This window comes from Microcebus murinus, chromosome 26, assembly GCF_040939455.1.
Source record: "Microcebus murinus isolate Inina chromosome 26, M.murinus_Inina_mat1.0, whole genome shotgun sequence".
NCBI classification, from domain to species: Eukaryota; Metazoa; Chordata; class Mammalia; order Primates; family Cheirogaleidae; genus Microcebus; species Microcebus murinus.
This window is the reverse complement of record NC_134129.1, coordinates 1-20,256: the sequence shown is the minus strand read 5'-3', so window position 1 is coordinate 20,256 and position 20,256 is coordinate 1. Positions and strand designations below refer to the sequence as shown.

General features: G+C 62.2%; 5 pseudogenes; all 5 read left to right on the top strand.

Annotated features, from left to right (window-relative positions):
* Positions 1–3,098: 3,098 nt before the first annotated feature.
* Positions 3,099–3,217, top strand: LOC142864799 (uncharacterized; annotated as a pseudogene).
* A 3,852-nt stretch (positions 3,218–7,069) lies between these two features.
* On the top strand, positions 7,070–7,188 carry LOC142864798 (uncharacterized; annotated as a pseudogene).
* A 3,853-nt stretch (positions 7,189–11,041) lies between these two features.
* On the top strand, positions 11,042–11,160 carry LOC142864797 (uncharacterized; annotated as a pseudogene).
* A 3,851-nt stretch (positions 11,161–15,011) lies between these two features.
* LOC142864796 (uncharacterized) lies at positions 15,012–15,130 on the top strand (annotated as a pseudogene).
* Positions 15,131–18,973: 3,843 nt separating this feature from the next.
* Positions 18,974–19,092, top strand: LOC142864795 (uncharacterized; annotated as a pseudogene).
* Positions 19,093–20,256: the final 1,164 nt, after the last annotated feature.

Below are 20,256 nucleotides of genomic sequence, written 5' to 3'. Positions count from 1 at the left end.
GCTCTTGCTCAGGCTGGTTTTGAACTCCTGACCTTGAGCAATCCACCCGCCTCGGCCTCCCAAGAGCTAGGATTACAGGCGTGAGCCACCGCGCCCGGCCTCTATTATTGCATTTTCTTTTCTCTCTCTTTTCAAGCAGATGATGGGAGTACAAGTATTCAGGTGACATGTGTTGCCCGTGCCCCCCTCCCCCCTGTGTTCTTATTCATTTACCTCTCATGTTGTATACCTCCAGCGTATTGTGGGGGTACCAATGTTAAGGTCGGGTACGTTGCCCTCTCCCAGCCTCCCCCCTCGGGTCATTAGCTTCAAGTGCGCCCATGCCCCAGTCGGTGCGCACCCACCCCATTCCTAATGGATGTGTATGCCCATCCCCTCCCCCCACCCGCCCGACACCCACCCGAGGAAGGGGATTCCTCTCTGTCCACTTAGGTGTCCATCCGTTCGTACCAATTTGCCGGTGAGCGCGCTCACGTGGTGCTCGTGTGTCCATTCTTGGGATACTTGGCTTACTGGAACGGGTTCCAGCTCTGGCCAGGAGAACACGAGAGGTGCCCTCTCACCGCTGCTCCTCACAGCCGAATGGCACTCCGTGGTGTCCACGCGCCACATTTTATTAATGCACTCCTGGATGGATGGGCACTCGGGTCGCTTCCACATCTTTGCGATTGTGAATTGTGCCCTAACTGTAACCCTAACCCTTACCCAGCCCGTCTCCTCTGCCCCTGCCTGACTCGCTCCTCCCCGGCCAGGCCCGTCACTGTCCTGGGCCCCCGCCTGACCGGCTCCTTCCCGCCCGGCCTGTCACCGTCCTCTGCCCCTGCCTGACATGCTCCTTCCCGCCCGGCCTCTCACCGTCCTCGGCCCCTGCCTGACCGGCTGGCTCCTCCGTCGCCTGGGCCTTCCAAGGGCTTGGTGTGGACGCTGCTTCCAGGAAGCCCTCCAGAAACCCGGCAGCAGGGTGGCCGCAGCAGTCTCCAGCAGCCGTCCCTAAGGCGCTTGTGCGGGGAACGTGCCCCCCCCCCCCCCCGCTGTGCCCCCTCCCCCCCCCGCTGTGCCGTGGGGGGGCCCAGCCTGGTGTCTTGCCTGAGGCCCTGGGGCTGCTGCTCCCCGCAAGGGGAGAGCCCCGGAGGTGGGGACCGCCTCCTGATGGGGACGTACACGCAGCTCTCCACGTCGGATTCCGGGGCTCTCTGTCCTGCCCGAAGGCCCAGCTGGCCTGCGGGTCCTTAGAGTGGCAAAAACATCCGAAAACTGAGACTGAGGGTCCGGTGGGTGTCTGCACTTTTGTGCTGGGCACCCCAGGGAGGCCCGGGGGCTGGCTGGACAACGTGGTCTGCTGGGCGGGGGGTTTGGAGGAGCAACCGATGCCCTTTGCACTTTGGGTAGCAAGGGTCTGAGGTGTCTCTGAGCCCTGTGCCATGTCGGTGGAGGGGTGGGGGCGGGGGGTGGGGGGGAAGAGGAGGAGGAGGAGGTGGGAAGGGCCGGGGCCTGCAGTCCTGTTCCCGGGGTGGCACGGCAAGTGGCTTCTTCCACAGGCTGCTTGGCCTGGGCTCCCTGTACCTGGGCCTTTGGAGGACTGGCCCTGTGCTTGCCAACACTTCCTGCAGGGACCCAGAGCTGGGAGGTTGCGTCTCTCAGCCCTGGGTCGGGCAGAGCCCCAGCGGGACATGCCCACAACCTCTCTCAGCACCGGTCCCCCAGAAGGCTCCTTTGGGACCAGGATTCTCTTGCGGTGACTCTTTAAGGTCTGGCCCCTGGATGGAGGGGCACCAGGAGTAGAGGAGCAGGAAGGGGAAGGGGGTGGCCATGCGAGGGGACACTTTGCGGCCAAGTCCCAGCTTCAGCCTGATCCTCCTGGGAACCCCGCTCTGAGACAAGGAGCCGGGCTTCGCATTCCCACAGCAGCCAGTCGTGGGCTGAGGACACCTGGGGCGTTGGGAACTCCCTGGCTTCTCCTTGGTTTAACATCTGGAGCTGCTTGGGAATCGCGCCGCCACACACACCCGAGTGCAGGTGTCTTCCGCACAGACTGCGGGCCTCGCTCTTCTGAATGCCGCTAGCTCGCCACCCACCCACGGGTGAACCTGGTCAGGGTGCTTTCTCTCGGGGGCAGACTCTGATCCGGGCGGGCTACCGGTGTCTCTGTTTGCTCGTTTCTTTCTTCCATTTCGGGAAAGGCTTCCTTGCTGGGTGTGGAAATCTCCTATGCCTTCCCTCGCCTATTCTGTCAGCTTTCAAATTCTCTTTCAGTTGCCACCCTCACAGATGGATTAGGAAACTCTTTCCGGTGCACTCATTAGTGAAATGACCTCAAGGAAGCTGGAATCCAATATCTAATGGCCGATTTTTGGCGAGTCCACACGCCAGGGTGGTCGGGGTCCAATGCAGCCCCGGCCAGGCCCAGGCCCCTTGGACTGGGCCACAGGAGGACACAGAGGAGGGTCCCGGCCCCCACGGTAGCGGTGCCGGCAGTTCTCCAAGGGCTTGGGCGTTTTCCAGAGGTGGGAGATGGAGGGGACTGATTTCTTCAGCGCCCCACAAACCACGCCACCCCACCCCACCCCACCCATGGGACACATCCCCAGAGAGAGATGCCCCATACACTCGCTCCCCTCCCCCTTGCGCTGTGCCCCAGCCCTGGCCCGGGGGAATAGGCGGCAGCCCACCCACAGGGCGGGGGGAGGGGGGCACAGCTGAAAGCGGTTGTGGGGGAGGGCGGCCCCTGGCTGGGGTCAGAGGGCGAGCGCCGGGGCGTGCGCAGTCAGCGGCGGCGACGCGCTGGGGGTGGGCGGCGGGTAGGTGAAGGAGGCCAGGCGGGGAGAGGAGGGGGGCTGGAAGGTCTCCACCTTGGCGAGTCCAGCCGTGGAGGCGCATCTTGTGTGAGTGTGAGTGAGTGTGAGTGTGTGTGTGTGTAGAGAGAGACAGCCCCCCGCCCCGCCCCGCCCCGCCCATCACCCCGGTCCCTCGGAGCCCGCCGGACCCGGCCGCCGGCGAACTCAACAGGCCCGGCCCGGCGCGGGGCCTGGGGCGGGAGGCGGCGGCGGGGAAGCGCAGAGAGGCTCGGCTTCTTGAGCGGGGCAGGGGCGCCCTCCGCCGTCTAGGGCCACACCACCCTGAACGCCCCCCATCTCCTCTGGTCTCGGAAGCTAAGCAGGGTCGGGCCTCGTTAGTACTTGGATGGGAGACCGCCCGGGAATCACGGGTGCCCTAGGCGGCGGCTTTTTTTTTTTTTTTGCCTCTCGTTCTGTCCCCTTTCTGGGAGCGCGGCGGCGGCCCGGGGTGGGGGTCACCCCCACCCTCAGCGCCCGCCGCTGTGCCTGGCGCCCCAGCCCGCACCGTGGGGCCTCCTCTTGTCCCAAGCCGTGACACCGCCGCCACGCGGCAGCACGCGTGGCATCTGGACTGTCAGGTCTCAGACCAAAGGTCTGCTCTGTGGGAACCGACACGCTGGAGGAAACCTTGAGAGTCTGAGAGGGGAGGGAGTTCCAGAAGAAGGCCAGGATGTCATTTTGAGGGAGTATGTGACCAGAACTCGTCCCGTTGCTTTTGGGGTTCTACGGGCTCCACGTAGGAATCTTTGGTGGTGGCACCTGATGTTGGGGGATCCGGAGTCACACCCAGACCTGCTCCACAGGCCTCCTTTTACTTTCTCTTCGGATTCATTATTTTTAAAAAGTGTCTCTTACCTCTATTATTGCATTTTCTTTTTTTTTTTTTTCTTTTTTTTTTTTTTTTTTGAGACAGAGTCTCACTTTGTTGTCCAGGCTAGAGTGAGTGCCGTGGCGTCACCCTAGCTCACAGCAACCTCAAACTCCTGGGCTCGAGTGATCCTTCTGCCTCAGCCTCCCGAGTAGCTGGGACTACAGGCATGCGCCACTATGCCCGGCTAATTTTTTTTTATATATATATATATATCAGTTGGCCAATCAATTTCTTTCTATTTATAGTAGAGACGGGGTCTCGCTCTTGCTCAGGCTGGTTTTGAACTCCTGACCTTGAGCAATCCACCCGCCTCGGCCTCCCAAGAGCTAGGATTACAGGCGTGAGCCACCGCGCCCGGCCTCTATTATTGCATTTTCTTTTCTCTCTCTTTTCAAGCAGATGATGGGAGTACAAGTATTCAGGTGACATGTGTTGCCCGTGCCCCCCTCCCCCCTGTGTTCTTATTCATTTACCTCTCATGTTGTATACCTCCAGCGTATTGTGGGGGTACCAATGTTAAGGTCGGGTACGTTGCCCTCTCCCAGCCTCCCCCCTCGGGTCATTAGCTTCAAGTGCGCCCATGCCCCAGTCGGTGCGCACCCACCCCATTCCTAATGGATGTGTATGCCCATCCCCTCCCCCCACCCGCCCGACACCCACCCGAGGAAGGGGATTCCTCTCTGTCCACTTAGGTGTCCATCCGTTCGTACCAATTTGCCGGTGAGCGCGCTCACGTGGTGCTCGTGTGTCCATTCTTGGGATACTTGGCTTACTGGAACGGGTTCCAGCTCTGGCCAGGAGAACACGAGAGGTGCCCTCTCACCGCTGCTCCTCACAGCCGAATGGCACTCCGTGGTGTCCACGCGCCACATTTTATTAATGCACTCCTGGATGGATGGGCACTCGGGTCGCTTCCACATCTTTGCGATTGTGAATTGTGCCCTAACTGTAACCCTAACCCTTACCCAGCCCGTCTCCTCTGCCCCTGCCTGACTCGCTCCTCCCCGGCCAGGCCCGTCACTGTCCTGGGCCCCCGCCTGACCGGCTCCTTCCCGCCCGGCCTGTCACCGTCCTCTGCCCCTGCCTGACATGCTCCTTCCCGCCCGGCCTCTCACCGTCCTCGGCCCCTGCCTGACCGGCTGGCTCCTCCGTCGCCTGGGCCTTCCAAGGGCTTGGTGTGGACGCTGCTTCCAGGAAGCCCTCCAGAAACCCGGCAGCAGGGTGGCCGCAGCAGTCTCCAGCAGCCGTCCCTAAGGCGCTTGTGCGGGGAACGTGCCCCCCCCCCCCCCGCTGTGCCCCCTCCCCCCCCCGCTGTGCCGTGGGGGGGCCCAGCCTGGTGTCTTGCCTGAGGCCCTGGGGCTGCCGCTCCCCGCAAGGGGAGAGCCCCGGAGGTGGGGACCGCCTCCTGATGGGGACGTACACGCAGCTCTCCACGTCGGATTCCGGGGCTCTCTGTCCTGCCCGAAGGCCCAGCTGGCCTACGGGTCCTTAGAGTGGCAAAAACATCCGAAAACTGAGACTGAGGGTCCGGTGGGTGTCTGCACTTTTGTGCTGGGCACCCCAGGGAGGCCCGGGGGCTGGCTGGACAACGTGGTCTGCTGGGCGGGGGGTTTGGAGGAGCAACCGATGCCCTTTGCACTTTGGGTAGCAAGGGTCTGAGGTGTCTCTGAGCCCTGTGCCATGTCGGTGGAGGGGTGGGGGCGGGGGGTGGGGGGAAGAGAGGAGGAGGAGGAGGTGGGAAGGGCCGGGGCCTGCAGTCCTGTTCCCGGGGTGGCACGGCAAGTGGCTTCTTCCACAGGCTGCTTGGCCTGGGCTCCCTGTACCTGGGCCTTTGGAGGACTGGCCCTGTGCTTGCCAACACTTCCTGCAGGGACCCAGAGCTGGGAGGTTGCGTCTCTCAGCCCTGGGTCGGGCAGAGCCCCAGCGGGACATGCCCACAACCTCTCTCAGCACCGGTCCCCCAGAAGGCTCCTTTGGGACCAGGATTCTCTTGCGGTGACTCTTTAAGGTCTGGCCCCTGGATGGAGGGGCACCAGGAGTAGAGGAGCAGGAAGGGGAAGGGGGTGGCCATGCGAGGGGACACTTTGCGGCCAAGTCCCAGCTTCAGCCTGATCCTCCTGGGAACCCCGCTCTGAGACAAGGAGCCGGGCTTCGCATTCCCACAGCAGCCAGTCGTGGGCTGAGGACACCTGGGGCGTTGGGAACTCCCTGGCTTCTCCTTGGTTTAACATCTGGAGCTGCTTGGGAATCGCGCCGCCACACACACCCGAGTGCAGGTGTCTTCCGCACAGACTGCGGGCCTCGCTCTTCTGAATGCCGCTAGCTCGCCACCCACCCACGGGTGAACCTGGTCAGGGTGCTTTCTCTCGGGGGCAGACTCTGATCCGGGCGGGCTACCGGTGTCTCTGTTTGCTCGTTTCTTTCTTCCATTTCGGGAAAGGCTTCCTTGCTGGGTGTGGAAATCTCCTATGCCTTCCCTCGCCTATTCTGTCAGCTTTCAAATTCTCTTTCAGTTGCCACCCTCACAGATGGATTAGGAAACTCTTTCCGGTGCACTCATTAGTGAAATGACCTCAAGGAAGCTGGAATCCAATATCTAATGGCCGATTTTTAGCGAGTCCACACGCCAGGGTGGTCGGGGTCCAATGCAGCCCCGGCCAGGCCCAGGCCCCTTGGACTGGGCCACAGGAGGACACAGAGGAGGGTCCCGGCCCCCACGGTAGCGGTGCCGGCAGTTCTCCAAGGGCTTGGGCGTTTTCCAGAGGTGGGAGATGGAGGGGACTGATTTCTTCAGCGCCCCACAAACCACGCCACCCCACCCCACCCCACCCCACCCATGGGACACATCCCCAGAGAGAGATGCCCCATACACTCGCTCCCCTCCCCCTTGCGCTGTGCCCCAGCCCTGGCCCGGGGGAATAGGCGGCAGCCCACCCACAGGGCGGGGGGAGGGGGGCACAGCTGAAAGCGGTTGTGGGGGAGGGCGGCCCCTGGCTGGGGTCAGAGGGCGAGCGCCGGGCGCGTGCGCAGTCAGCGGCGGCGACGCGCTGGGGGTGGGCGGCGGGTAGGTGAAGGAGGCCAGGCGGGGAGAGGAGGGGGGCTGGAAGGTCTCCACCTTGGCGAGTCCAGCCGTGGAGGCGCATCTTGTGTGAGTGTGAGTGAGTGTGAGTGTGTGTGTGTGTAGAGAGAGACAGCCCCCCGCCCCGCCCCGCCCCGCCCATCACCCCGGTCCCTCGGAGCCCGCCGGACCCGGCCGCCGGCGAACTCAACAGGCCCGGCCCGGCGCGGGGCCTGGGGCGGGAGGCGGCGGCGGGGAAGCGCAGAGAGGCTCGGCTTCTTGAGCGGGGCAGGGGCGCCCTCCGCCGTCTAGGGCCACACCACCCTGAACGCCCCCCATCTCCTCTGGTCTCGGAAGCTAAGCAGGGTCGGGCCTCGTTAGTACTTGGATGGGAGACCGCCCGGGAATCACGGGTGCCCTAGGCGGCGGCTTTTTTTTTTTTTTTTGCCTCTCGTTCTGTCCCCTTTCTGGGAGCGCGGCGGCGGCCCGGGGTGGGGGTCACCCCCACCCTCAGCGCCCGCCGCTGTGCCTGGCGCCCCAGCCCGCACCGTGGGGCCTCCTCTTGTCCCAAGCCGCGACACCGCCGCCACGCGGCAGCACGCGTGGCATCTGGACTGTCAGGTCTCAGACCAAAGGTCTGCTCTGTGGGAACCGACACGCTGGAGGAAACCTTGAGAGTCTGAGAGGGGAGGGAGTTCCAGAAGAAGGCCAGGATGTCATTTTGAGGGAGTATGTGACCAGAACTCGTCCCGTTGCTTTTGGGGTTCTACGGGCTCCACGTAGGAATCTTTGGTGGTGGCACCTGATGTTGGGGGATCCGGAGTCACACCCAGACCTGCTCCACAGGCCTCCTTTTACTTTTCTCTTCGGATTCATTATTTTTAAAAAGTGTCTCTTACCTCTATTATTGCATTTTCTTTTTTTTTTTTTTCTTTTTTTTTTTTTTTTTTTGAGACAGAGTCTCACTTTGTTGTCCAGGCTAGAGTGAGTGCCGTGGCGTCACCCTAGCTCACAGCAACCTCAAACTCCTGGGCTCGAGTGATCCTTCTGCCTCAGCCTCCCGAGTAGCTGGGACTACAGGCATGCGCCACTATGCCCGGCTAATTTTTTTTTATATATATATATATATCAGTTGGCCAATCAATTTCTTTCTATTTATAGTAGAGACGGGGTCTCGCTCTTGCTCAGGCTGGTTTTGAACTCCTGACCTTGAGCAATCCACCCGCCTCGGCCTCCCAAGAGCTAGGATTACAGGCGTGAGCCACCGCGCCCGGCCTCTATTATTGCATTTTCTTTTCTCTCTCTTTTCAAGCAGATGATGGGAGTACAAGTATTCAGGTGACATGTGTTGCCCGTGCCCCCCTCCCCCCTGTGTTCTTATTCATTTACCTCTCATGTTGTATACCTCCAGCGTATTGTGGGGGTACCAATGTTAAGGTCGGGTACGTTGCCCTCTCCCAGCCTCCCCCCTCGGGTCATTAGCTTCAAGTGCGCCCATGCCCCAGTCGGTGCGCACCCACCCCATTCCTAATGGATGTGTATGCCCATCCCCTCCCCCCACCCGCCCGACACCCACCCGAGGAAGGGGATTCCTCTCTGTCCACTTAGGTGTCCATCCGTTCGTACCAATTTGCCGGTGAGCGCGCTCACGTGGTGCTCGTGTGTCCATTCTTGGGATACTTGGCTTACTGGAACGGGTTCCAGCTCTGGCCAGGAGAACACGAGAGGTGCCCTCTCACCGCTGCTCCTCACAGCCGAATGGCACTCCGTGGTGTCCACGCGCCACATTTTATTAATGCACTCCTGGATGGATGGGCACTCGGGTCGCTTCCACATCTTTGCGATTGTGAATTGTGCCCTAACTGTAACCCTAACCCTTACCCAGCCCGTCTCCTCTGCCCCTGCCTGACTCGCTCCTCCCCGGCCAGGCCCGTCACTGTCCTGGGCCCCCGCCTGACCGGCTCCTTCCCGCCCGGCCTGTCACCGTCCTCTGCCCCTGCCTGACATGCTCCTTCCCGCCCGGCCTCTCACCGTCCTCGGCCCCTGCCTGACCGGCTGGCTCCTCCGTCGCCTGGGCCTTCCAAGGGCTTGGTGTGGACGCTGCTTCCAGGAAGCCCTCCAGAAACCCGGCAGCAGGGTGGCCGCAGCAGTCTCCAGCAGCCGTCCCTAAGGCGCTTGTGCGGGGAACGTGCCCCCCCCCCCCCGCTGTGCCCCCTCCCCCCCCCGCTGTGCCGTGGGGGGGCCCAGCCTGGTGTCTTGCCTGAGGCCCTGGGGCTGCTGCTCCCCGCAAGGGGAGAGCCCCGGAGGTGGGGACCGCCTCCTGATGGGGACGTACACGCAGCTCTCCACGTCGGATTCCGGGGCTCTCTGTCCTGCCCGAAGGCCCAGCTGGCCTGCGGGTCCTTAGAGTGGCAAAAACATCCGAAAACTGAGACTGAGGGTCCGGTGGGTGTCTGCACTTTTGTGCTGGGCACCCCAGGGAGGCCCGGGGGCTGGCTGGACAACGTGGTCTGCTGGGCGGGGGGTTTGGAGGAGCAACCGATGCCCTTTGCACTTTGGGTAGCAAGGGTCTGAGGTGTCTCTGAGCCCTGTGCCATGTCGGTGGAGGGGTGGGGGCGGGGGGTGGGGGGGAAGAGGAGGAGGAGGAGGTGGGAAGGGCCGGGGCCTGCAGTCCTGTTCCCGGGGTGGCACGGCAAGTGGCTTCTTCCACAGGCTGCTTGGCCTGGGCTCCCTGTACCTGGGCCTTTGGAGGACTGGCCCTGTGCTTGCCAACACTTCCTGCAGGGACCCAGAGCTGGGAGGTGGCGTCTCTCAGCCCTGGGTCGGGCAGAGCCCCAGCGGGCCATGCCCACAACCTCTCTCAGCACCGGTCCCCCAGAAGGCTCCTTTGGGACCAGGATTCTCTTGCGGTGACTCTTTAAGGTCTGGCCCCTGGATGGAGGGGCACCAGGAGTAGAGGAGCAGGAAGGGGAAGGGGGTGGCCATGCGAGGGGACACTTTGCGGCCAAGTCCCAGCTTCAGCCTGATCCTCCTGGGAACCCCGCTCTGAGACAAGGAGCCGGGCTTCGCATTCCCACAGCAGCCAGTCGTGGGCTGAGGACACCTGGGGCGTTGGGAACTCCCTGGCTTCTCCTTGGTTTAACATCTGGAGCTGCTTGGGAATCGCGCCGCCACACACACCCGAGTGCAGGTGTCTTCCGCACAGACTGCGGGCCTCGCTCTTCTGAATGCCGCTAGCTCGCCACCCACCCACGGGTGAACCTGGTCAGGGTGCTTTCTCTCGGGGGCAGACTCTGATCCGGGCGGGCTACCGGTGTCTCTGTTTGCTCGTTTCTTTCTTCCATTTCGGGAAAGGCTTCCTTGCTGGGTGTGGAAATCTCCTATGCCTTCCCTCGCCTATTCTGTCAGCTTTCAAATTCTCTTTCAGTTGCCACCCTCACAGATGGATTAGGAAACTCTTTCCGGTGCACTCATTAGTGAAATGACCTCAAGGAAGCTGGAATCCAATATCTAATGGCCGATTTTTGGCGAGTCCACACGCCAGGGTGGTCGGGGTCCAATGCAGCCCCGGCCAGGCCCAGGCCCCTTGGACTGGGCCACAGGAGGACACAGAGGAGGGTCCCGGCCCCCACGGTAGCGGTGCCGGCAGTTCTCCAAGGGCTTGGGCGTTTTCCAGAGGTGGGAGATGGAGGGGACTGATTTCTTCAGCGCCCCACAAACCACGCCACCCCACCCCACCCCACCCCACCCATGGGACACATCCCCAGAGAGAGATGCCCCATACACTCGCTCCCCTCCCCCTTGCGCTGTGCCCCAGCCCTGGCCCGGGGGAATAGGCGGCAGCCCACCCACAGGGCGGGGGGAGGGGGGCACAGCTGAAAGCGGTTGTGGGGGAGGGCGGCCCCTGGCTGGGGTCAGAGGGCGAGCGCCGGGCGCGTGCGCAGTCAGCGGCGGCGACGCGCTGGGGGTGGGCGGCGGGTAGGTGAAGGAGGCCAGGCGGGGAGAGGAGGGGGGCTGGAAGGTCTCCACCTTGGCGAGTCCAGCCGTGGAGGCGCATCTTGTGTGAGTGTGAGTGAGTGTGAGTGTGTGTGTGTGTAGAGAGAGACAGCCCCCCGCCCCGCCCCGCCCCGCCCATCACCCCGGTCCCTCGGAGCCCGCCGGACCCGGCCGCCGGCGAACTCAACAGGCCCGGCCCGGCGCGGGGCCTGGGGCGGGAGGCGGCGGCGGGGAAGCGCAGAGAGGCTCGGCTTCTTGAGCGGGGCAGGGGCGCCCTCCGCCGTCTAGGGCCACACCACCCTGAACGCCCCCCATCTCCTCTGGTCTCGGAAGCTAAGCAGGGTCGGGCCTCGTTAGTACTTGGATGGGAGACCGCCCGGGAATCACGGGTGCCCTAGGCGGCGGCTTTTTTTTTTTTTTTGCCTCTCGTTCTGTCCCCTTTCTGGGAGCGCGGCGGCGGCCCGGGGTGGGGGTCACCCCCACCCTCAGCGCCCGCCGCTGTGCCTGGCGCCCCAGCCCGCACCGTGGGGCCTCCTCTTGTCCCAAGCCGCGACACCGCCGCCACGCGGCAGCACGCGTGGCATCTGGACTGTCAGGTCTCAGACCAAAGGTCTGCTCTGTGGGAACCGACACGCTGGAGGAAACCTTGAGAGTCTGAGAGGGGAGGGAGTTCCAGAAGAAGGCCAGGATGTCATTTTGAGGGAGTATGTGACCAGAACTCGTCCCGTTGCTTTTGGGGTTCTACGGGCTCCACGTAGGAATCTTTGGTGGTGGCACCTGATGTTGGGGGATCCGGAGTCACACCCAGACCTGCTCCACAGGCCTCCTTTTACTTTTCTCTTCGGATTCATTATTTTTAAAAAGTGTCTCTTACCTCTATTATTGCATTTTCTTTTTTTTTTTTTTCTTTTTTTTTTTTTTTTTTGAGACAGAGTCTCACTTTGTTGTCCAGGCTAGAGTGAGTGCCGTGGCGTCACCCTAGCTCACAGCAACCTCAAACTCCTGGGCTCGAGTGATCCTTCTGCCTCAGCCTCCCGAGTAGCTGGGACTACAGGCATGCGCCACTATGCCCGGCTAATTTTTTTTTATATATATATATATATCAGTTGGCCAATCAATTTCTTTCTATTTATAGTAGAGACGGGGTCTCGCTCTTGCTCAGGCTGGTTTTGAACTCCTGACCTTGAGCAATCCACCCGCCTCGGCCTCCCAAGAGCTAGGATTACAGGCGTGAGCCACCGCGCCCGGCCTCTATTATTGCATTTTCTTTTCTCTCTCTTTTCAAGCAGATGATGGGAGTACAAGTATTCAGGTGACATGTGTTGCCCGTGCCCCCCTCCCCCCTGTGTTCTTATTCATTTACCTCTCATGTTGTATACCTCCAGCGTATTGTGGGGGTACCAATGTTAAGGTCGGGTACGTTGCCCTCTCCCAGCCTCCCCCCTCGGGTCATTAGCTTCAAGTGCGCCCATGCCCCAGTCGGTGCGCACCCACCCCATTCCTAATGGATGTGTATGCCCATCCCCTCCCCCCACCCGCCCGACACCCACCCGAGGAAGGGGATTCCTCTCTGTCCACTTAGGTGTCCATCCGTTCGTACCAATTTGCCGGTGAGCGCGCTCACGTGGTGCTCGTGTGTCCATTCTTGGGATACTTGGCTTACTGGAACGGGTTCCAGCTCTGGCCAGGAGAACACGAGAGGTGCCCTCTCACCGCTGCTCCTCACAGCCGAATGGCACTCCGTGGTGTCCACGCGCCACATTTTATTAATGCACTCCTGGATGGATGGGCACTCGGGTCGCTTCCACATCTTTGCGATTGTGAATTGTGCCCTAACTGTAACCCTAACCCTTACCCAGCCCGTCTCCTCTGCCCCTGCCTGACTCGCTCCTCCCCGGCCAGGCCCGTCACTGTCCTGGGCCCCCGCCTGACCGGCTCCTTCCCGCCCGGCCTGTCACCGTCCTCTGCCCCTGCCTGACATGCTCCTTCCCGCCCGGCCTCTCACCGTCCTCGGCCCCTGCCTGACCGGCTGGCTCCTCCGTCGCCTGGGCCTTCCAAGGGCTTGGTGTGGACGCTGCTTCCAGGAAGCCCTCCAGAAACCCGGCAGCAGGGTGGCCGCAGCAGTCTCCAGCAGCCGTCCCTAAGGCGCTTGTGCGGGGAACGTGCCCCCCCCCGCTGTGCCCCCTCCCCCCCCCCCCCGCTGTGCCGTGGGGGGGCCCAGCCTGGTGTCTTGCCTGAGGCCCTGGGGCTGCTGCTCCCCGCAAGGGGAGAGCCCCGGAGGTGGGGACCGCCTCCTGATGGGGACGTACACGCAGCTCTCCACGTCGGATTCCGGGGCTCTCTGTCCTGCCCGAAGGCCCAGCTGGCCTGCGGGTCCTTAGAGTGGCAAAAACATCCGAAAACTGAGACTGAGGGTCCGGTGGGTGTCTGCACTTTTGTGCTGGGCACCCCAGGGAGGCCCGGGGGCTGGCTGGACAACGTGGTCTGCTGGGCGGGGGGGTTGGAGGAGCAACCGATGCCCTTTGCACTTTGGGTAGCAAGGGTCTGAGGTGTCTCTGAGCCCTGTGCCATGTCGGTGGAGGGGTGGGGGCGGGGGGTGGGGGGGAAGAGGAGGAGGAGGAGGTGGGAAGGGCCGGGGCCTGCAGTCCTGTTCCCGGGGTGGCACGGCAAGTGGCTTCTTCCACAGGCTGCTTGGCCTGGGCTCCCTGTACCTGGGCCTTTGGAGGACTGGCCCTGTGCTTGCCAACACTTCCTGCAGGGACCCAGAGCTGGGAGGTTGCGTCTCTCAGCCCTGGGTCGGGCAGAGCCCCAGCGGGACATGCCCACAACCTCTCTCAGCACCGGTCCCCCAGAAGGCTCCTTTGGGACCAGGATTCTCTTGCGGTGACTCTTTAAGGTCTGGCCCCTGGATGGAGGGGCACCAGGAGTAGAGGAGCAGGAAGGGGAAGGGGGTGGCCATGCGAGGGGACACTTTGCGGCCAAGTCCCAGCTTCAGCCTGATCCTCCTGGGAACCCCGCTCTGAGACAAGGAGCCGGGCTTCGCATTCCCACAGCAGCCAGTCGTGGGCTGAGGACACCTGGGGCGTTGGGAACTCCCTGGCTTCTCCTTGGTTTAACATCTGGAGCTGCTTGGGAATCGCGCCGCCACACACACCCGAGTGCAGGTGTCTTCCGCACAGACTGCGGGCCTCGCTCTTCTGAATGCCGCTAGCTCGCCACCCACCCACGGGTGAACCTGGTCAGGGTGCTTTCTCTCGGGGGCAGACTCTGATCCGGGCGGGCTACCGGTGTCTCTGTTTGCTCGTTTCTTTCTTCCATTTCGGGAAAGGCTTCCTTGCTGGGTGTGGAAATCTCCTATGCCTTCCCTCGCCTATTCTGTCAGCTTTCAAATTCTCTTTCAGTTGCCACCCTCACAGATGGATTAGGAAACTCTTTCCGGTGCACTCATTAGTGAAATGACCTCAAGGAAGCTGGAATCCAATATCTAATCGCCGATTTTTAGCGAGTCCACACGCCAGGGTGGTCGGGGTCCAATGCAGCCCCGGCCAGGCCCAGGCCCCTTGGACTGGGCCACAGGAGGACACAGAGGAGGGTCCCGGCCCCCACGGTAGCGGTGCCGGCAGTTCTCCAAGGGCTTGGGCGTTTTCCAGAGGTGGGAGATGGAGGGGACTGATTTCTTCAGCGCCCCACAAACCACGCCACCCCACCCCACCCCACCCCACCCATGGGACACATCCCCAGAGAGAGATGCCCCATACACTCGCTCCCCTCCCCCTTGCGCTGTGCCCCAGCCCTGGCCCGGGGGAATAGGCGGCAGCCCACCCACAGGGCGGGGGGAGGGGGGCACAGCTGAAAGCGGTTGTGGGGGAGGGCGGCCCCTGGCTGGGGTCAGAGGGCGAGCGCCGGGCGCGTGCGCAGTCAGCGGCGGCGACGCGCTGGGGGTGGGCGGCGGGTAGGTGAAGGAGGCCAGGCGGGGAGAGGAGGGGGGCTGGAAGGTCTCCACCTTGGCGAGTCCAGCCGTGGAGGCGCATCTTGTGTGAGTGTGAGTGAGTGTGAGTGTGTGTGTGTGTAGAGAGAGACAGCCCCCCGCCCCGCCCCGCCCCGCCCATCACCCCGGTCCCTCGGAGCCCGCCGGACCCGGCCGCCGGCGAACTCAACAGGCCCGGCCCGGCGCGGGGCCTGGGGCGGGAGGCGGCGGCGGGGAAGCGCAGAGAGGCTCGGCTTCTTGAGCGGGGCAGGGGCGCCCTCCGCCGTCTAGGGCCACACCACCCTGAACGCCCCCCATCTCCTCTGGTCTCGGAAGCTAAGCAGGGTCGGGCCTCGTTAGTACTTGGATGGGAGACCGCCCGGGAATCACGGGTGCCCTAGGCGGCGGCTTTTTTTTTTTTTTTGCCTCTCGTTCTGTCCCCTTTCTGGGAGCGCGGCGGCGGCCCGGGGTGGGGGTCACCCCCACCCTCAGCGCCCGCCGCTGTGCCTGGCGCCCCAGCCCGCACCGTGGGGCCTCCTCTTGTCCCAAGCCGCGACACCGCCGCCACGCGGCAGCACGCGTGGCATCTGGACTGTCAGGTCTCAGACCAAAGGTCTGCTCTGTGGGAACCGACACGCTGGAGGAAACCTTGAGAGTCTGAGAGGGGAGGGAGTTCCAGAAGAAGGCCAGGATGTCATTTTGAGGGAGTATGTGACCAGAACTCGTCCCGTTGCTTTTGGGGTTCTACGGGCTCCACGTAGGAATCTTTGGTGGTGGCACCTGATGTTGGGGGATCCGGAGTCACACCCAGACCTGCTCCACAGGCCTCCTTTTACTTTTCTCTTCGGATTCATTATTTTTAAAAAGTGTCTCTTACCTCTATTATTGCATTTTCTTTTTTTTTTTTTTCTTTTTTTTTTTTTTTTTTTGAGACAGAGTCTCACTTTGTTGTCCAGGCTAGAGTGAGTGCCGTGGCGTCACCCTAGCTCACAGCAACCTCAAACTCCTGGGCTCGAGTGATCCTTCTGCCTCAGCCTCCCGAGTAGCTGGGACTACAGGCATGCGCCACTATGCCCGGCTAATTTTTTTTTATATATATATATATATCAGTTGGCCAATCAATTTCTTTCTATTTATAGTAGAGACGGGGTCTCGCTCTTGCTCAGGCTGGTTTTGAACTCCTGACCTTGAGCAATCCACCCGCCTCGGCCTCCCAAGAGCTAGGATTACAGGCGTGAGCCACCGCGCCCGGCCTCTATTATTGCATTTTCTTTTCTCTCTCTTTTCAAGCAGATGATGGGAGTACAAGTATTCAGGTGACATGTGTTGCCCGTGCCCCCCTCCCCCCTGTGTTCTTATTCATTTACCTCTCATGTTGTATACCTCCAGCGTATTGTGGGGGTACCAATGTTAAGGTCGGGTACGTTGCCCTCTCCCAGCCTCCCCCCTCGGGTCATTAGCTTCAAGTGCGCCCATGCCCCAGTCGGTGCGCACCCACCCCATTCCTAATGGATGTGTATGCCCATCCCCTCCCCCCACCCGCCCGACACCCACCCGAGGAAGGGGATTCCTCTCTGTCCACTTAGGTGTCCATCCGTTCGTACCAATTTGCCGGTGAGCGCGCTCACGTGGTGCTCGTGTGTCCATTCTTGGGATACTTGGCTTACTGGAACGGGTTCCAGCTCTGGCCAGGAGAACACGAGAGGTGCCCTCTCACCGCTGCTCCTCACAGCCGAATGGCACTCCGTGGTGTCCACGCGCCACATTTTATTAATGCACTCCTGGATGGATGGGCACTCGGGTCGCTTCCACATCTTTGCGATTGTGAATTGTGCCCTAACTGTAACCCTAACCCTTACCCAGCCCGTCTCCTCTGCCCCTGCCTGACTCGCTCCTCCCCGGCCAGGCCCGTCACTGTCCTGGGCCCCCGCCTGACCGGCTCCTTCCCGCCCGGCCTGTCACCGTCCTCTGCCCCTGCCTGACATGCTCCTTCCCGCCCGGCCTCTCACCGTCCTCGGCCCCTGCCTGACCGGCTGGCTCCTCCGTCGCCTGGGCCTTCCAAGGGCTTGGTGTGGACGCTGCTTCCAGGAAGCCCTCCAGAAACCCGGCAGCAGGGTGGCCGCAGCAGTCTCCAGCAGCCGTCCCTAAGGCGCTTGTGCGGGGAACGTGCCCCCCCCCGCTGTGCCCCCTCCCCCCCCCGCTGTGCCGTGGGGGGGCCCAGCCTGGTGTCTTGCCTGAGGCCCTGGGGCTGCTGCTCCCCGCAAGGGGAGAGCCCCGGAGGTGGGGACCGCCTCCTGATGGGGACGTACACGCAGCTCTCCACGTCGGATTCCGGGGCTCTCTGTCCTGCCCGAAGGCCCAGCTGGCCTACGGGTCCTTAGAGTGGCAAAAACATCCGAAAACTGAGACTGAGGGTCCGGTGGGTGTCTGCACTTTTGTGCTGGGCACCCCAGGGAGGCCCGGGGGCTGGCTGGACAACGTGGTCTGCTGGGCGGGGGGTTTGGAGGAGCAACCGATGCCCTTTGCACTTTGGGTAGCAAGGGTCTGAGGTGTCTCTGAGCCCTGTGCCATGTCGGTGGAGGGGTGGGGGCGGGGGGTGGGGGGGAAGAGGAGGAGGAGGAGGTGGGAAGGGCCGGGGCCTGCAGTCCTGTTCCCGGGGTGGCACGGCAAGTGGCTTCTTCCACAGGCTGCTTGGCCTGGGCTCCCTGTACCTGGGCCTTTGGAGGACTGGCCCTGTGCTTGCCAACACTTCCTGCAGGGACCCAGAGCTGGGAGGTTGCGTCTCTCAGCCCTGGGTCGGGCAGAGCCCCAGCGGGACATGCCCACAACCTCTCTCAGCACCGGTCCCCCAGAAGGCTCCTTTGGGACCAGGATTCTCTTGCGGTGACTCTTTAAGGTCTGGCCCCTGGATGGAGGGGCACCAGGAGTAGAGGAGCAGGAAGGGGAAGGGGGTGGCCATGCGAGGGGACACTTTGCGGCCAAGTCCCAGCTTCAGCCTGATCCTCCTGGGAACCCCGCTCTGAGACAAGGAGCCGGGCTTCGCATTCCCACAGCAGCCAGTCGTGGGCTGAGGACACCTGGGGCGTTGGGAACTCCCTGGCTTCTCCTTGGTTTAACATCTGGAGCTGCTTGGGAATCGCGCCGCCACACACACCCGAGTGCAGGTGTCTTCCGCACAGACTGCGGGCCTCGCTCTTCTGAATGCCGCTAGCTCGCCACCCACCCACGGGTGAACCTGGTCAGGGTGCTTTCTCTCGGGGGCAGACTCTGATCCGGGCGGGCTACCGGTGTCTCTGTTTGCTCGTTTCTTTCTTCCATTTCGGGAAAGGCTTCCTTGCTGGGTGTGGAAATCTCCTATGCCTTCCCTCGCCTATTCTGTCAGCTTTCAAATTCTCTTTCAGTTGCCACCCTCACAGATGGATTAGGAAACTCTTTCCGGTGCACTCATTAGTGAAATGACCTCAAGGAAGCTGGAATCCAATATCTAATGGCCGATTTTTGGCGAGTCCACACGCCAGGGTGGTCGGGGTCCAATGCAGCCCCGGCCAGGCCCAGGCCCCTTGGACTGGGCCACAGGAGGACACAGAGGAGGGTCCCGGCCCCCACGGTAGCGGTGCCGGCAGTTCTCCAAGGGCTTGGGCGTTTTCCAGAGGTGGGAGATGGAGGGGACTGATTTCTTCAGCGCCCCACAAACCACGCCACCCCACCCCACCCCACCCATGGGACACATCCCCAGAGAGAGATGCCCCATACACTCGCTCCCCTCCCCCTTGCGCTGTGCCCCAGTCCTGGCCCGGGGGAATAGGCGGCAGCCCACCCACAGGGCGGGGGGAGGGGGGCACAGCTGAAAGCGGTTGTGGGGGAGGGCGGCCCCTGGCTGGGGTCAGAGGGCGAGCGCCGGGCGCGTGCGCAGTCAGCGGCGGCGACGCGCTGGGGGTGGGCGGCGGGTAGGTGAAGGAGGCCAGGCGGGGAGAGGAGGGGGGCTGGAAGGTCTCCACCTTGGCGAGTCCAGCCGTGGAGGCGCATCTTGTGTGAGTGTGAGTGAGTGTGAGTGTGTGTGTGTGTAGAGAGAGACAGCCCCCCGCCCCGCCCCGCCCCGCCCATCACCCTGGTCCCTCGGAGCCCGCCGGACCCGGCCGCCGGCGAACTCAACAGGCCCGGCCCGGCGCGGGGCCTGGGGCGGGAGGCGGCGGCGGGGAAGCGCAGAGAGGCTCGGCTTCTTGAGCGGGGCAGGGGCGCCCTCCGCCGTCTAGGGCCACACCACCCTGAACGCCCCCCATCTCCTCTGGTCTCGGAAGCTAAGCAGGGTCGGGCCTCGTTAGTACTTGGATGGGAGACCGCCCGGGAATCACGGGTGCCCTAGGCGGCGGCTTTTTTTTTTTTTTTGCCTCTCGTTCTGTCCCCTTTCTGGGAGCGCGGCGGCGGCCCGGGGTGGGGGTCACCCCCACCCTCAGCGCCCGCCGCTGTGCCTGGCGCCCCAGCCCGCACCGTGGGGCCTCCTCTTGTCCCAAGCCGCGACACCGCCGCCACGCGGCAGCACGCGTGGCATCTGGACTGTCAGGTCTCAGACCAAAGGTCTGCTCTGTGGGAACCGACACGCTGGAGGAAACCTTGAGAGTCTGAGAGGGGAGGGAGTTCCAGAAGAAGGCCAGGATGTCATTTTGAGGGAGTATGTGACCAGAACTCGTCCCGTTGCTTTTGGGGTTCTACGGGCTCCACGTAGGAATCTTTGGTGGTGGCACCTGATGTTGGGGGATCCGGAGTCACACCCAGACCTGCTCCACAGGCCTCCTTTTACTTTTCTCTTCGGATTCATTATTTTTAAAAAGTGTCTCTTACCTCTATTATTGCATTTTCTTTTTTTTTTTTTTCTTTTTTTTTTTTTTTTTTTGAGACAGAGTCTCACTTTGTTGTCCAGGCTAGAGTGAGTGCCGTGGCGTCACCCTAGCTCACAGCAACCTCAAACTCCTGGGCTCGAGTGATCCTTCTGCCTCAGCCTCCCGAGTAGCTGGGACTACAGGCATGCGCCACTATGCCCGGCTAATTTTTTTTTATATATATATATATATCAGTTGGCCAATCAATTTCTTTCTATTTATAGTAGAGACGGGGTCTCGCTCTTGCTCAGGCTGGTTTTGAACTCCTGACCTTGAGCAATCCACCCGCCTCGGCCTCCCAAGAGCTAGGATTACAGGCGTGAGCCACCGCGCCCGGCCTCTATTATTGCATTTTCTTTTCTCTCTCTTTTCAAGCAGATGATGGGAGTACAAGTATTCAGGTGACATGTGTTGCCCGTGCCCCCCTCCCCCCTGTGTTCTTATTCATTTACCTCTCATGTTGTATACCTCCAGCGTATTGTGGGGGTACCAATGTTAAGGTCGGGTACGTTGCCCTCTCCCAGCCTCCCCCCTCGGGTCATTAGCTTCAAGTGCGCCCATGCCCCAGTCGGTGCGCACCCACCCCATTCCTAATGGATGTGTATGCCCATCCCCTCCCCCCACCCGCCCGACACCCACCCGAGGAAGGGGAT